This window comes from Electrophorus electricus, chromosome 5, assembly GCF_041902795.1.
Source record: "Electrophorus electricus isolate QZ-2024a chromosome 5, ASM4190279v1, whole genome shotgun sequence".
Lineage (NCBI taxonomy): Eukaryota > Metazoa > Chordata > Actinopteri > Gymnotiformes > Gymnotidae > Electrophorus > Electrophorus electricus.
Window position 1 is genome coordinate 20,852,298 of NC_137501.1, and position 17,677 is coordinate 20,869,974.

The 17,677-nt window shown below is 42.8% G+C and overlaps 1 pseudogene; it reads right to left on the reverse strand.

Moving 5' to 3' along the window:
• Nucleotides 1-17,677, reverse strand: part of LOC145657974 (uncharacterized) — a 164,929-nt pseudogene that overhangs the window by 130,237 nt on the left and 17,015 nt on the right.

A 17,677-nucleotide genomic window follows, 5' to 3' on the forward strand; every position in this document is an offset into this window, starting at 1 on the left:
TAACACTGCAGAAGAGACGTACTGGAGAATGCGGACAATGATCCCACTACCTCTCTCATTGCATAATGTGAAAACACCTTCCAAAATATTGTATTCTAACAACAGTGAGCAACACACTCATCCGAAGAGTGTATCAATGCTGCTAAGACACACTGTAGAAGGTAGACATCCATGCCACTAACTGTCGCATGTTAAGCAAGCGCTCTACCACTTGAGCCAAGAAGAATGAAAGTAGTTTTATTGGAGTCACATTCAAAGAGTCACATTTAGAATCTCAAGATAGGTTCACAAACGAAAGTTTATTTATTTTATTAACCAATTTCCAAAGCTATTTTCACCTCTACTATACAACATATGATATTATATAATATATACAATATGTCTATTGTGGTCAATCCCAATTATTTGAGCACTAAGCTAGAACTGTTCACTGCCATCAAAATAATTTTGACTTCCTATTAAAAGTTTCCTCTTATCCAGCCCAGAAACATTCAAATTAATAGATTCATTTGTGAACTTATGTTCAACATGTATTACAAGCTCAAAATATGACTGATGAGGACTAACTAGGCTCAACGTTGTGGAACACTCCACACTGATGATGGGCATTAGGCAGTCACCTACACTCTCCAATGTCGTGATGGTATGGGAGAGTTATTTTCGTTTGTGCAGGCAGTGTGTTTAACTTCCCATGTTAAAAGCATAAGTTCTCAATTTCCATTTGAATACCCCAACATTAAACAAGCAATATGGGACACACACACTGACACACACACACACACACACACACACACAGATACACAAGCCCTTCTTTCACACAAGTTCAAACTTGTTTCCTGTGCCCTGTGTGCTATGGTTTTATTCGTTGGATTATTCTCTGCTTGGTTAAGGTTGGTTCTGAGTTCACTTACTTTTGCCTTAGATTCTGTAAATTTCAAGGCTAATTGTCTGAACCTAGTTATTTGCTTGTTAGCTGTAATTAATCACTACAGGTGTAGTTTCGTCCTGGCCTTAGATGTAAATTGAGGGGCGGGCTCAGCAGTTATTGAATTGACTTAAATTCAGACCATTCCGCTACAGATGTAATCAAGATCTGTGAAGGCTTTGTTTTTGCTTTCAATCAGTTCTTCGACATCTGAACTAATGGAATTCACAAACTCATCAAGTATCTTCTCATATCTCAATCTTTAATCTCATACATCCACAAATCAAGCATCTGAAATGTTTCTCTCAATTGCTGTCCACATACTCCACAGATCTCCTCAACGCTATCATCATATACATGTTTCACTCCACTTTCCTTCTCTACTCTTTCCATCTCATCTTTTGAATTTCATGCCATTACAATGCCTTTCCCCACCAAACTTATCATTGTCATTTACCACCCTCCATGTTCCCTAGATCACTTAATTGTTGAGTTCGACATCCTCCTGAGTCAATCTCCCATTGAAGGAAATCCACTCATTCTCCTTGGAGACTTCAACCTTCCATCAGACAAGCTGCATTCCTCCTGTATCCTTCTGCTGTTGACAGCATTCAACCTCACCCTCAACCACTCTCCTCCGACTCACAAAGCGGGCAATATTCTAGACCTGATCTTCACCCACACCACTACAACATCAAGTTTCAAGTTTCAAGTTTGGTTTATTTGTTACATACACAGTCATACACAGTACAACTTGCAGTGAAATGGTTGAAAGTGCTCTGTCCAAACAGAAAAAAGAAACCAGGGGTGCATAGAGAAATAAATATTCTATATATGTACAAATATATATTAACAATGTATGTACAATATATGTATATTATTTTTATATGCACAATGTACCATGTATATGGTTGTCTATGTATATGTACACAATGTACAGAATGTACAGATCTATTTGTAAAATGACATATTTACACTTTTTACAGTTTTTATGTTACATGGTGGAATAGAATATCTCTATATATACAGTTATGTTACATGGTGGTGGTGGTCCCCACAGTTCATCAGTTTCCCTGATTCAGGGCCCGAATGGCCTGTGGGAAGAAGCTCCTCTTCAGTCTCTCTGTCTTGGTCTTCAGGGAGCGAAAGCGCCTCCCTGACCTCAACAGAGAGAAGAGCCTATTGTTGGGATGGGTGGGGTCCTTCACAATCCACAATCCTTGGTCTGGCACCGCTTGTAGTAGATGGTCTACAGGTCAGGAAGTTCCGTGTGAGTGATGCGCTCTGCTGAACACACTACCCTTTGGAGTGCTTGTCTGTCCTGCTTGGTGCTATTCCCAAACCAGACTGTGATGTTCCCCATGAGGATGCTCTCGATAGTGCAGGTGTAGAAGTTCCGCAGTACATTGGAGGGCAGTCTGAAGTCCCTTAGGTGTCTGAGGTGGTAAAGACGCTGACGAGCCTTCTTTGCCAGGGAGTTGGTATGGAGGGACCAGGATAGGTCTTGCGAGATGTGAACACCAAGGTACCTGAAACTATCTACTCTCTCCACCATGGTTCTACTGATCCTCACAGGTTGGTAGTGCCGCTCCTGCTTCTTGCTGCAATCCACGATCAGCTCCTTTGTCTTACTGATGTTTAGGAGGAGATTATTTTCCTGGCACCAGTTTTCCAGGTGTTTAATCTCCTCCAGGTAGGCCCTCTCATCGTTGTCCAAGATCAAGCCCATTACAATGGTGTCATCAGCACACTTGACAATGATGGTGGAGCTGGAAGTGGCTGTGCAGTCGTAGGTGTACAGTGAGTAGAGCAGGGGGCTTAGGTCACAACCCTGAGGAGCTCCAGTGCTGAGGGTGAGGGTGGATGAGGCACAGTTGCCCACCCGTACCGATTGTGGTCTGTGTGTTAGGAAGTTGGAGATCCAATCGCACAGGGATGTATGCAGTCCTAGATCCTCCAACTTAGTCGTGAGTAGGGAGGGGATGATGGTGTTAAATGCTGAACTGTAGTCGACAAACAGCATTTTAACATAATTTCCCCTCCCTTCGTCCAGGTGCGTCAGTGTGGTGTGCAGTAGATGTGCAATTCCATCATTAGTGGAGCAGTTGTGGCGGTATGCAAACTGCAGTGGGTCCATGGAGGCTGGCAGTGAAGATGTGATGAAATCTCTGACAAACTTCTCAAAGCACTTCATCACGACTGATGTGAGGGCAACAGGGCGGTAGTCACTGAGGTCAGAGGGTTGAGGTTTCTTCGGGGCGGGGACAATGGTGGATCGCTTGAAGCTGGATGGGATGATACCGAGCTTCAGGGAGAGATTGAAGATGTCGGTGAATACAGGGGCTAGCTGACCTGCGCAGGCTTTGAGGACCCTCCCACAGATACCGTCTGGTCCCACGGCCTTCCTGGTATTCACTCTTTTAAACACTCTCCTCACGTCACTCTCCGTAATGATGAGAGGGCGCTGTTCAGGCTCTGCGCATGTACTGTTGGCTGCGCTGATAGTACCATTACAATTAGCACTAGCACTAGCATTAGCATTAGCACTAGTGCTGTTTGCATTAGCGCGGCTAGCATTAGCGCTGCTAGATGTAGCCTCGAAGAGAGCGAAGAATGTATTCAGCTCGTTCGCCAGAGACTCATCCACACTCCTCAGTCCGGAGGGTGGGCTCCTGTAGTCTGTGATCATCCGTAGTCCCTGCCAAAGGGATCTAGAGCCATTCTGCTGGAACTGTGTCTCTAGTTTCTTCCCGTAGCACCGCTTCGCCTCCCTCACCGCCCTGCGCACTCTGTATGCCGCAGACTTGTACTCGTCCATGTTCCTGCTGATGATCCCCGCATTGTAGGCAGCTGTGCGAGAGTTCAGAGCCTCATGGATGGTTTTGTCCACCCAGGGCTTCTGGTTGGGAAACTTCTTGATGGTGATTCTTGGAATCGTGTCGTCCACCAGTTTCCCAATAAACCCCACTACTGCCTCTGTAAACTCGCTGACATCATCAGTGCTGCCCCGGAACATGTCCCAGTCTGCGTCATCCAGAGCATCCTGCAGAGCGGCCACTGATTGGTCTGTCCAGTGTGCGACCTCCCTCTGAACCGGAGCTTCCCGTTTCAGCCTTTGTTTATATTTTGGTAGGAGGAAGATGGCGGCGTGGTCCGACTTACCAAACGGTGGATGAGCTAGTGCCTTGTAGCTGTCCTTGTGTGGGGTGTAGCAGTGGTCGAGTGTCCTGTTTCCTCTGGTGGGGAAGGTTACGTGCTGGTAAAGGTTGGGAACTGCACGCTTGAGGTTAGCGCTGTTGAAATCCCCAACCACGATAAGTGAAGCATCCCGGTCCTGTGCCTGAAACTGTGTGAGAGCCTCATGAAGTTCACACAGTGCAGTGTCCATGTTGGCCTGAGGTGGGATGTACACGGTGTTGATAATGACCGAAATGAACTGCCGGGGAAGGTAGAAAGGACGAAGCTTGAGGGCAAGCAGCTCCAGGTTGGGTGAGCAGGAGCGAGCGAGAGTAACAACATTGGCATTGTTGCACCAGCTGTTGTTTACCATCACACACACTCCACCGCCTCTCGACTTCCCTGAATCTGCTGTCCTGTCCATACGGTGAACTGAGAAGAACTTGGCTGGCTGGATGGCATGGTTTGGTACCGCTAGGTTCAGCTACGACTCAGTGAAGCAGAGGAGATTGCAGTCCCGAATGTCCCTCTGGAACTTTATCCTGGCCCGGAGGTCATCGAGCTTGTTATCCAGAGACTGGACATTGGCTAGCAGGATGCTGGGTAAGGGAGCTCGAGCCCTCAGCCTGTTCCTGACGCCGCTCGCTTCCCTCGAGGCCTTTTCCTCGCGTCACGTCCTTTGTTTTTCCTCAGGATCTCCGTCGGCCCTCTTGGGTCTGGGGTTAGAGACGGCTTGAGGTGAGTGCTATGTATATTAAGAGAAATAAGGGCATCTCTGCTGTACGAGATATGTGTCGTGGTATGGAGAGAGAAGGGCTGCGAAGAAATCAGGGGTAGCGGGAAGAGCGAAAAGAGCGAAAAAGATCTCGAAAAGAGCGAAAAAAGTGCCAGGTGCGGACGGAGCAGTCGTGACGGCAGCCGACCTCACCGGCACCATCTTAGAAAAGCAGATGACGTCAGACATCGCAGTTACCCCCCTCCACCTCTCAGACGATCACTATTTTTCATTCTCTCTCTCTGTTCCTTCTCTTTCCATCCAGTCCTCCCCAACGTGTTCCTCCTCCTGCCATCACAATCTGTGCTCCATAACTCCCTCTTACCTTACTTCTACTATTTTGTCCACCCTTCCTCACTCTGACTCTCTGTCTTCTCTTTCTTTGGATACAGTTACTAATTCTTTCATTTCTCATCAGTTAATCTTCTGTGCCCTCTCTCCTCTAGACCTGCTAAGTCCTCGCCACCTGCCCCCTGGCTGACAAAAAACACTTTGCTGCCACGACTGGAGTTTGCAGTCACTCCAGAGGGGGAGTGGAATGCCCCCTGGAATTTCCTGGGGGGATCTAGGGCTGCCAAGCCAAGACTGCGGGGAGCTGAGGGGCTGCTAGCAGGCGATGCATTACTGCTCCTTATGTGTGTGTCTGTAGGTGTGTTTGTTTGTCCGTCTGCGCCTTTTGTGTGTCTACAGTTGCATCATCACAATATGTCAAGTGTACCGAACTGCCTGCAATTTCTCCACTCCCCACTTAAACTGGGAAATCCAGCCTCTCTGAGGGAACAAGAACCAATTAATTAAGCTCTCCTATTCATAACAGCCCAGACAACTGCTGTCACACACTCTAAAAGCTTGCTGTCATTGTGACTGCTTAGACTGCTACCTGTACACCTAACACAAAAATTAGTGTTTCTTATTGCAGAGCCAAGATTATTCTTACATGTTACAGAGAATATTATTAAAATGACGTCATTCTGGTTACCATGACATTAAGAATGGGACACTTTGAAAATACCAACTCCAGACAAATAAACAGAAAACCCAAAGTAGAGATGATGTATAAAATGGCTTCTGTATGAAACTAAATTATGATACATTTACTCACATCTGCAGGAGATGCTGCCACATCTCTCGCTTCCTTCAGAGTCTGCTGCTTCTCCCTCATCTTCCTCATCCACAGCCTTGTGGTGTCCCATGGGGAACAAGGGGCAACTCACACTGCGACGCGCGGGAATGGTGCCGACATCTATATTGTTGGTTTCGGTATCCTCCTGCAAAACAGCAATGTGCTTTGACCACTGATACCAAGCTCTATAGGAGGGTGTCCAGCATGTAAATTGTATCTAAAAAGGTGTGAACTTGCTGCTACTAACCTTAAAAGGATGCATTCTGTTTTGACAAAAATCCCGTCAATTTAAAACCTGTGGAGCATGGTAAACCACAAAGTTTGTTTTCAGCTCATGATACACAAGCATTGGAAATACCCAAGACAATTGCCAATAACTGCCCCCTCATTTGTCCTTTTAAACCATATATGCAATTTACACTGTCCCCACCACTTCTTGAAAGTCTATTAAGAAAATATTAGTATTTCCTTCAGAAGCTTGTTGTTGCGTCATTTATTAAAGATAATTCGATCAATATGTTGTTTTGGTCTCTAAATCTAATCACATTATGCTCTTAATGACAATCAGAACACATTCACGCTGATATGTTGTCACGATAATAAATGCAGTACAACTAATGTTTCTTGAATTATGGTTTAATTAAAATAAATAGAAAATAATTACACTACAAATATATATTAAACCATTTCCCTGCAGGACAAGCTCGGGGGATGGTGGTACCTTGTTTAGTTTCCTCGTCTATCTCCCAGCATATAGATGCCAAATGCACCCAGGCGGGAAGGATGTTTTCTTGGTCATTAGAGTCCTCCCCCGTCTCTCCTAGGTGAATGCAGGACAGGGCATCTGCTTTAGTATTATGGGACCCCGAGTGATACATAACCTTGAAACGGAATCTCGAAAAGAATAATGACCAATAGGCTTGATGGGGGTTCAGTCGTTTGGCTGACCAGATATACTCCAAGTTCCGGGGATCAGTGATCACTAAAAAAGGATGGTTGGCCCCCTCCAACCAATGTCTCCATTCTTCTAAAGTCAGCTTGATGGCTAACAGTTCTTGTTCACCTATTCCATAGTTACGTTCAGCTGGGCACAGCTTTCTGGAAAAATATGCCACAGGATGTAGTTTAAAATCCTTCTGTCTTTGAGATAGAACAGTCCCTATACGTATGTTTGAGGCGTGTATCTACACCACAAAAGGAAAAGTCGGGTCAGGCTTCAGAGTGTTACCTTCTGGTTTTTTTAAATTATTAAATTCTATTATTGTTCCTTGTGTCTTTCCACTCATGTGTTTGCTCCCACTTTGAACATGCCACATATTTCAAAACTGAATGAGGGATTTGCCAGAAACATGCCTCTTCTTCTTTCAGATGATCAAAAAGCCTAATCATTGTAGCTCTTTCACTGACCCCTGCGTGGGCCACTTAGTAACAGCTTCAACCTTAATATCATCTTTAGTAACACCATTAGCACTAATAATGTACCACAAAAATTATAAAGACTGTAGATGAAATTCACACTTCTACCCCTTAACATACAAGTCATTGTCTAGTAGATGCCTGAACACTTGACGGACGTGTTTAACATGGGTAGCATAGTCCCGGGAATATAAGAGGATGTTGTCAATGTATACGATAACAAACTATCCTATCATATGCCTGAGAACATTGTGTACAAATGCCTGTAAGACAGAGTGCAACACTGAGGCCAAAAGGCATTACCCTATATTCATAGTGCCCCATTTGTCCCATTTTCTAATTGTAGGCACAGATCTAGTATAATGAAAATCCTAGCATCTCTTAACTGTTCCAAAGCTATTAGAAATCAGAGGGAGGGGATAAGCATATTTCTTAGTCACTTGATTGAGACCCCTGTAATCTAAGCAAGTATGGAGGCCTCCATCCTTCTTTTTCACAAAGAAAATCTAAAGGCAACAGGAGTGTTGGAGGGTTGAATGAAGCCCTGGGCTTAGGCCTCTTCTATGTATGCTTCCATAGCTCATTCCTTCTCCTGTGTGAGAGGATAGATCCGTGCTTTAGGGAGGCCGACGCCATCAGTACGCTCATAGGAACAGAGGCAGTATTTGCAACGAAGCAGCTAACCTACAGGAATTAAATAGAGTTAAAAATAAGTAGATAACATTAGTACTCAGAGAATTATTATCTCCCCATAGGATTCTGGGGAATGTAGTGACGCAACCCAGCAATGGCCCTGTTGGTCAGAGTTGCAGGATTAGAGGGCTGAGTGACAGGGAGAGACTAGAACTGCTTTGAACATGCCTCCAGTAAGCAAAGAGGATGTACTGACCAAGTCCAATACAGCTAATAATTTATGAGGAGCTAGTCAAGCATGAAATTCCATTTCCATCAGTACAGAAGGCCATTTAGCACAGGCAGAGCGTCATCAGAGATCAGCAATATAAGTATCAATATATGTCCAGAACAGTGAGGAGAGAAGGATTTATTATGAAATATGAGGTTAATAGTTTACATATAGTTGAGATAATCACATTTATATATGGATTAATAGTATTGTGTGAAAAGGTACATTTTGATTCAGGCTTTTAAAGAGCAGATACTACAGACCCATTTATTAGTGATAATACATATTTTGGTAAATAAAGATAAATAAAGACTTTTACGTAACAAAATTTCAACTACAGTTTCTGATATTCACTCTGATTCATTCTAACATTTTCTCACAGATTCCAACCACAGGGAAGTCACAGGGATAAACAGCCCAGGTCGATACATTGTCAGCAGCAAACCTGTATCCAGTTATAGGACAGTCTTCATTTCTTTCATAGTCATTGGGCTCACACTGCCACCAGTACCTGAAAGCACACAGTGCATAAATGTGCCTTCTGAATTTCACACCCTGAGATGTAGACTTCATCAAATGACTGCATCATGACCAGAGTTCAGTCAGAATTATTTTTATAATAGGCAGGAGGCAGGTCACTCTATGACAAATGATTAGGATAGCTTGTAATGCTCAACACAACAATTCTATTATAAGTGTATTGCACTTCAGTAAAAAGAGTGAAATCCCTTGTTGCTAATGTAACCAAGTCTATCATGTTCTCTCACTGATTCAAGTGCATATTTAATATATGGCTGTAACTGCAAAAATCCTGGTTGTCAGTCCACTGGTTGTTGACTGAAGATTGACTTGTATGATCACTCCACTTCCATAGTGCTAAAAATCGACTGGAATGGTTGTGATTTCCTCCTAAGAACCAGGATCAACTCATGTTTTATTGAACCAAGTCATTCTCCTCCCATCTAGAGTCAGGCTACACGGCAGTTGTTGATATGAAGACTCTACATTTTGATAGATTAAGCCGAGGGCAGCGATGTCATCCTCAAATAAACTCACTGTGGTACCTTTAAAAATGAACAGGTCATTTTGAAGAGATGTACAATCATGTGTACAAAGTGAAAATTTAGAGCACAGACAGTAACCCTGAGGAGTACCAGTGCTGATTTTAATTGAGCACTAACGCTACTCCCAACTGTGATCTGTTAGAAAGTCCAATATCTTGGGTATATCAAGATCAGTTGGTGGCCTAACTGTATTGACATTTAACATTGAAGGCATTTAGCTGATGCTTTTATCCAAAGCACCTTACAACTATGGCGGATTACAAATTGAGCAATTAAGGGGTTACCTTGGCTATGCACTATGCACTATGTCAAGATTGAAGCTGCAATAAATAAAGCTGGCCACCAGAAGTCCCCATCTCCAGAATTCTAATAGTCACCATAGTTACTGCTCACATGCACCAGCACCATGCTATTTAAGACTACCTGAACCTCAGTATCATTGTGAAGTATTGCCGACAATCCCAGTGTGCATCACAAACATTTTCTTTCTTTGTAGAGCCTGGTCTTGTATCACTTGAAATAACCTCCCAGGTGTGTTATGATGGCTGCCCACGAGGACAGACTTGTCTCTAAAGACTTTGGATTAGTTCTGTGGTCTCTCACCCAGTGGTCAGTGCTGTGCTGTCCATCCATTTCCAGGATCCATCTGTGTCTTTGTCAGTCAAACCGATCCAGTATGAGGAAATGTTTTACTGATGAAATCCTCTGAAGTGGTAACATATACAGAACTGTGCAAAGGTTTTTGACATGTGTGGAAACAATGCTGCAAAGCAAGAATGCTTTGAAAAATAGAAGTGTTAATAGTTTATTTTTGTCAGTTAACAAAATGCAAAGTAAATGCACAACAGAGAAATCTAAATCAATATTTGGTGTGACAGTCAAAACCTTTTTACTTTGCTGCATTTTTTCCACACCTGCCTAAAACCTTTGTACAGTACTGTATATATTCAAAATTGTAGTGAAGTATGCCAGGTTTCCAGAGAAACAGGACATTTCAGACAGAGGTCACTCATCAGCTGTGCAGCACTTCTGACACACACACACACACACACACACACACTCCACTCTTTATGATCACTAGGTCTGCTCCTCTTTGCTTGCAGTCATTTTTGCTCTTACGCCAGAATTGTTTCTCAGCAGTGATGTAGTAAATACTGAAGTTGAAATAACTCCATATTTGTGCAGAGCATTTTCACAACAAACACACACACACACACACACACACACACACACACACACACACACACACACACACACACACACATACATACATATATGCTCTTTCGCTACAGTCACATTGTTGTAACTGCTCTGTAACTGTCTTATTTCAATAGTCAAGTTGTTATAAGTGGTCTGTAAAAGGTCCCTCTCTACAGTCAGGTTATTGTAGCTGCTGTGTAACTGGTCTCGCTCTGTTGTGCACTTCACCCACAGTACTGTGATGGCAACTAGCAGGAGAACACACAACAGCCCCAGACACACTGCAGCCAGTCTGAAACATCTGCTCCCTAAAGTGTCAGCTGTGGGATAGTGGGTAAATGCACTCAAACACATATAGCTTTAGGCTCATATTAGCTGAACATTCATGTCAATTTATTATCTTTACACTTAGATAATTTTGTAATTATAAAGTTACAAAAATATACTTTCTCAAATAAATGTGTAAAAATGCGTGATGAGTGTGTTGAGTTTTTGAGGTAGTGTAGTGTGGTTCCAATAATGTAGGGCTGTAATGTAGGGCACAGTTTAATGATTTTGCTACTTAGAGGAAATCAAATGTGTGGAAAGTGTTGGAAAATGTGTGCTCAAATACAGTTTACAATACTTTTAATGCTAGTAAAATATTCCAAACTTCACCATATCTTGAAAATACAGGTACGTAGCCTTCTTTGCCTATATGACAGGGCTATATCCAAGGTACTGATCATGTAATTACAAAAGTGCTGAAGAGGACATGGAATATTAGTGGTCAGTCAAGATCTTTGTGGAAGGCAGAAGACAAATTGACCACAGGTTTTGAGACGGTATGTGCTGTGTGTGGGTGTGTTGATAGTGGAGGACTTCAGTTTGTTGGTGTCATACTATCTTTTGTGTTTTTCTTTTACCCTTATAGGGAGGTATCTAAGTAGAAATAATCTTACATTGTTCTAAACACGTGTACACATTTTGTGTTTCTATTGTTGTACAGAACACACACTTAACATTCATTAAACGATGTTCTTACAAAGTGCTTATTATGGCTTTATAAGGCCAAAGCACTGGAGTCATATCATTTAGCACTGCAACATTCTTGATTGGGGTCCCTGTAGTAGGAACACATGTACAGATATGTTTGGAGTACACATTCCTTAACACATAATACAGAATATACACTGGGAATCTGGAAAGCCTAATTACATCTCTGTTCACCACAGCTCTGTGTCCATAAAGCCCACATCTGCAGGAGATGACCAGCAGAGAAAGGTCAGAAAAAAGAAAAGGTCCTCTTATATTTTCTAGGCAGGTGACTTCCAGTTACAGGAATGTTTTTTTTTTTTGTTTTTTTTCTGGTGAATTCAATTTGAGTCCAGTGGTTGGAGGTGATGTTTAAGCATAGATGGAATGAGGGGCTTTGTTGAATTCACAACTCGACCACATATTGTCTTTTCTATGATGTTTTCCATAATGGGAATGATCGCTTTCTGGTAAATTCAATTTGAGTTCAGTTGTTGAAGGTGATGTTTAAACTTAAATGGAATGTGGGAGCTTTGAATTCACTCCTCAACCACACAACCACACACTCACGACATCCTTTTGTCATCAACAATGCAGGAGCGCTGCGTGATGGGGTCCTGCTCAATACTGAAACATCTGGCTTCATGTGGGTTTAAGGTTTCACCAGCTAAGCTCCAGTGGTGCAAGCCATCTGTCACGTATCTGGAGTTCCTGCGGTCCACAGGTGAATGCCGCCTCTCAGATGCCCGTCGGGCAGTCATACGTGACATCCCTCCACCCGGCACAAAACAAACAAACAAAACAAAAAAACAAAATGCTGAGTTTCCTGGGTCTGGTGAGCTACTGCCACCAATAGGTGCCGGATTGTTCCTTTCATGATAACGTCCTCTGGCAGAGCTGTAGAAAAGACTGTCCTGATACGTTGGTCTGGACTGAGCCTATGTGTCACTCATTTAGGACTCTGAAATTGGCCTTGTGCTCTGCTCTAGCATTTGGCCTGCCAAACTATAATCTGCCCTTCCACCTTTACGTTTCTGAAAATGCTTCCACAGCTGTGGGTGTCCTGGCTCATGAGCACGGTGGTAGTTATTGCCCTTTGGCTTATTTTTCCAAAACTTTTGATTAGGTAGTTCAAGGCATGCCGTCCTGCTTACGAGCTGTGGCTGCCTCGGCCCTACTGGTCACTGATGCAGAGAAATTGGTACTTTCTCATCCCATGGTTCTACACACTTCACATCAAGTTATTAATATTATGAATAACATTCAAACACAACACATGACGGCACAGCGGCCTTCGGGCTATGAGGCCATCCACTGCACCACTCAGAATTTAACCATCACACACAACCCTGAGTTCACCTACTAATCTGTTGCGATCGCTTTTGACATCGCTAGATCATTCTGATGAGTCTGTGCCCCACGACTGCATGGAGGCTATCCTTGAGTCCTCAAGCATGCACTCTGATCTCTCAAGCATGCCGCTTCAAGGTGGCTATCACATTTTTGTACATGGCTCATGTTTTAAACTGTCTGACTCTGAATTTTCCTGTGGTTATTCTATCTGTTCTCTGCCAAACCTCATTTGGGAGGCTTACTCTCTCCCTTACAGGTCTGCTATAGTAGCTGGGGGTGATGGCTAACATTCAAAAACAGTTTTGTATGCACGCAAAACTGTAAAACTCCTCCTAGATAGCTGCTTAACCTGTGCTAGAAGCAACCAGGGTAAAACAGAAGCCAAACATGATGCCTTACTGGCTCCTGAATATTCCTTTCAGTGTCTACAGATATTTACACACATGCCACCTTGTGGTCAGTTGAAGTACCTGCTGGTGATTGTAGACAGGTTTTCCAAGTGGACTGAGGCGTTTCCTTGTTCTAAGAAAGACGCCCGCACAGTGGTTAAATTCCTAGCCAAGGGAATACGGAGGTACAGTGTGCCTCAGGTAATAGATTCAGATCAGCGACCCTGTTTCATTTCCAAGGTAACTCAGAAACTATGCACCTACCTAACTATGGATTGGAAGTTTCACATCCCTTATCTTCCTCAGTCATCTGGCATTGTTGAGAAAATGAATCGTACCTTGAAAGAAAGGTTATCAAAGGCTATGATGGAAACAGGAAAGAAGTGGATAGATATACTGCCAGCAGTGTTGTGTGAGATCAGAATGATGCTCACTGCCACCGCCAAATTGTCAGCATTTGAGGTAATTTTTGGTAGACCATTTACCAGCCCATGTGTCAGAGGTAGCCCAGGTGTTTCTCATTCAGGTGACATGGACGTGATCTTGGCGGACTACGCCCAAATGTTGATTGAGAAATTGAACAGTGTGCATAGTAATGTCTCTTGAGCTCTCCCTCTTCCTGCAGATAAACCTACTCATCCATTTATTCCAGGTGACACTGTTTTGGTCAAATCAATGAATATTCAGAAAGTTGGTGAAGCTGCGTATGGACCCCCAACAATCGCAATTACCCGAACCACTGTGCTAACGTCGGGATCAGCACAGTGGATACACACCAGTCGACTGAAGAAATCACCAGTAGCTGACTTGTCTGACAAGCCAAATGCACCTTAAGACATTCACATATAGTACAAAATTTGTTATATGATTTCATGCTGAGGGACTGCCCTTCGGCTGCACCACACACCAAGGAAGTCCTACTTGACGCTGTATGTTAATACACTTTAGCATTGGTATTATAAATTGATAGATATCCTATCTGCCTATTAACATCCTTGTGCAGACTCTGGTCCTTTCTCTCCTTGTTTTCCTAATAAGTGCATGCAAAACCTTACTATAGAAATAATGGGCCCCATTCGTGTGATAATATTGGCATTATTTTCAGTCTCAAAGTTCACAAGCAAACTTTAGTGGCAAAGTAACAATGTTTTCACTTGCACAGGGACGTGAAACCTAAACCCTCAGAGTAAAGGTCTGCTGCTCTAGCATCTGAGGATTGCAGTTTGTATTATGTGAGATCCAGTCAGTTTGCATATAATGAATGTGTGTGTGTGTGTTTATAAACCTATGTGTGTCTGCCTGTGTGTTTGTTTACAATGGGAGACCATTCCCATCGTCTTGAAACTCTGGAGCTATCATGTCAACCACACCTAACCCTTTTAGGTTTGCCTGAAGTGTTCTCCCTGTGTGTAAGAGACATTACATTAACAGCTCTTTCCATGTGTTAGTGACACTAGCGTTCCCACTTTTCTTGAATGATCCCAGATGGTAAAAAAAGAGCTTTGACTCTTGCAAACTTCATCTTTTTTGTTGAACAAAAAGAAAGATGAATAACTCGCTTTATGGCCTGTTTCCTCACATGCATACCAAGGCCAGTATGCATCCAAATGTCATCTGTATAGTAGGAGTGCAGACTTTGAAAAATGTTGGTGTCATGAGGAAACTAAGGCTTTGTCCCTGGTGGTCTAGTGCTAGGATTTGGTGCTCATACTGCCGTGGTCTGGGTTTGATTCCTGGTCAGGGAATGCTCTATGTTTTTCCTTCCTTAAAATGAAAAATTGTTCGTGAAAACATAAACTTCCTTCGAGTCGGATTTGAATTGACAGCCTAAGGTAACTGCTTTAAATTCTACAGTCCTCCACTCTACCATCTGAGCTATCGAAGGCAACGGAAACTTTCGGTGTCCCAAAGGTCCAAACACCAGTATGTTGGCAAGAAACACAGCCAGTTGTGGATAATTAAATTGTTACGTTCATTTGACCTATATCTCTTCTGATGACATTTAGATGCATAATGGACTTTGTGTACATGAATGGAGAAAGGACATAACTGGTCAGAATAACATTCAGTGCTTTTGTAAAAAACTTTTTAAAGTCTTTCATGTAGAGAGAAAAATGATTGGCTGAAATATCAGAAACATTAAAAGTGCAATGTGCACATATGGAAAGAAAATTGCTTTCATGTGGAACGCATTGAGATGTCAAACTGCTTGTGGAATATAAAACCTCTTGAAAGGATCGATTTTTCCTCACCTGCTGTGATGGAGGTTTTATCATGGCTTCTAATTGAAGAGGCTGTGGTCAGGGTAGAGTGAGTCTTTGATAACCAAGATTGTTGTTGTTTTGGCCCTCGATTAAGCAATGGCATTACACAATGTCAGGTCTTTCTCAGTCAAGTGCAGAGAATGAAGTAGAGGGCAAGGACTTGAACATGCACATGTCCTCGCCTGAATACAGACAATTTACCTGAAAAACAATTGCCTCAAAGGTTTGTTCCAAAATTGCTTCCCTGATGCATTAGCTAACAGTCAGCACAAGTGTGAATGTTGAAGATTCATTCAAGCATCAGTCTGTAGTGTCTACAAAAGGAAGCGAACAAAAAGGTATGAGAAAGTACATTTTCCACTGACAAGCTTCTGTTGTTTAAATGTAAATGGATTCTGTGACTAGAACAAGTCTGCTCCTTCTCTCAGCCTAAATTGAAACTGCTGACCGCACTACAAGTACACAAGGTGCAATGAACTTGCTATCAGAATGATCTGAGTAAGTCAAAAGGATAGGCTCAGAAGTCTTGATTTTATAAAGTAAACAATGTTTTCACTTGCACAGGGGCGTGAACCCTACACCCTTAGAGTAAAGGTCTGCTACTCTAGCATCTGAGATTTGCAGTTTACCTACAATGCATCTTAGCTAATCAAGAAGGATTCAGGACATGGATCTTACTACATGTGTTAAGATGTAATTTGTTGATATTTTGTGGATTTATTTTTAAATTTACTCCTCCCACAAACTGGTAGCCAAACTCCACAGTATGGAACTATCCACCCCGCTATGCTCATGGATTAGAGACTTTTTTACCAATAAAACACAGGTGGTGAGGAGAATAGGGGACCATACATCATCTCCTCTCACTCAGAATACAGGTTTGCTGGAGGGCTGGGTGTTTAGCCCCATCCTCATTACCCTTTTCACACATGACTGCATCACATCCATGCTTCCAACACCATTGTGTAGTTCGCAGACGAGACCACAGTAATAGGTCTCATAGCGAATAACGATGAGACCTATTACAGAGAGAAGATCCATCACATATCCAGGTGGTGCTTATGCAACAAACTTGTTCGGAACACCACCAAGACTAAAGAGGTCATTGTGGATTACAGAAGAAGAGTGCATGCTCCATTATTCAGACAAGGTGAGGAAGCGGATTGTGTAGACAACATAAAGTACATGGGACTCCACATTATGGCCCACCTTATCTGGGCACTGTACATATCCCACTGGTTGATGAGGGCCCAGCAGCTTAAGGGAGCTCAAACAGGCTGGACTCTACTTCCAGTTACCGGAAAACTTCCAGAGAAGCACCACTGAAAGTATTCTTTGTCTCTGTAATATGACTATGATTTGAAAGCTGTGGAGCACAAAACATGAAGGATTTATGGGATTGCGGGATGCTTGCTTCCTGATCTGAACTCAGGACTGTGGGATCGCAAGATGACCACTCTCCCTGACCTGAACTCCTGCAGGATCTGCACTAATGTCTGCAACATTAGCCTGCAGTATTAGCATAGATCCCAATTACCCAGGCCACAGACTTTTTGTCCCTCTGCCTTCAGGATAGAGATATAAAACAATAAAAACTCGGACCAATAGACTAAAGACAGCTTTTCCCCCCGATTACCCCATCTGTATATACCTAACCTACGCACTGAGACACACACTGCACATGCACCTATTTTTCACATTATTGCTCTTTTGTATTTACTGTTGCTCCCTACTGCTGTCTGCTGCTGTATTTAATTACGTGCTTGTCTGTGTTTGTCATGTATCTCTTTTAATATGGTTCATGTTGAGAGGACAGCACAGAATTTCATTGTAATATGTATGATGACTATAAAGTGTTAATTAATTAATTAATTAAATCATTCATTCAGTCATTCAGTCATTCCTTCATGGTTTTACAGAACCACACAGTCAAAGGGGACAAGATAGTCCAGAGCAATAGCATTCCACACAATGGCAACAATAAATGTATTTACACAAGTCAGGGCAGCACAATAAACTGCATTATACCACTGTCATAGGATGTATTGCATATAGACTCAACAGCCAAATATC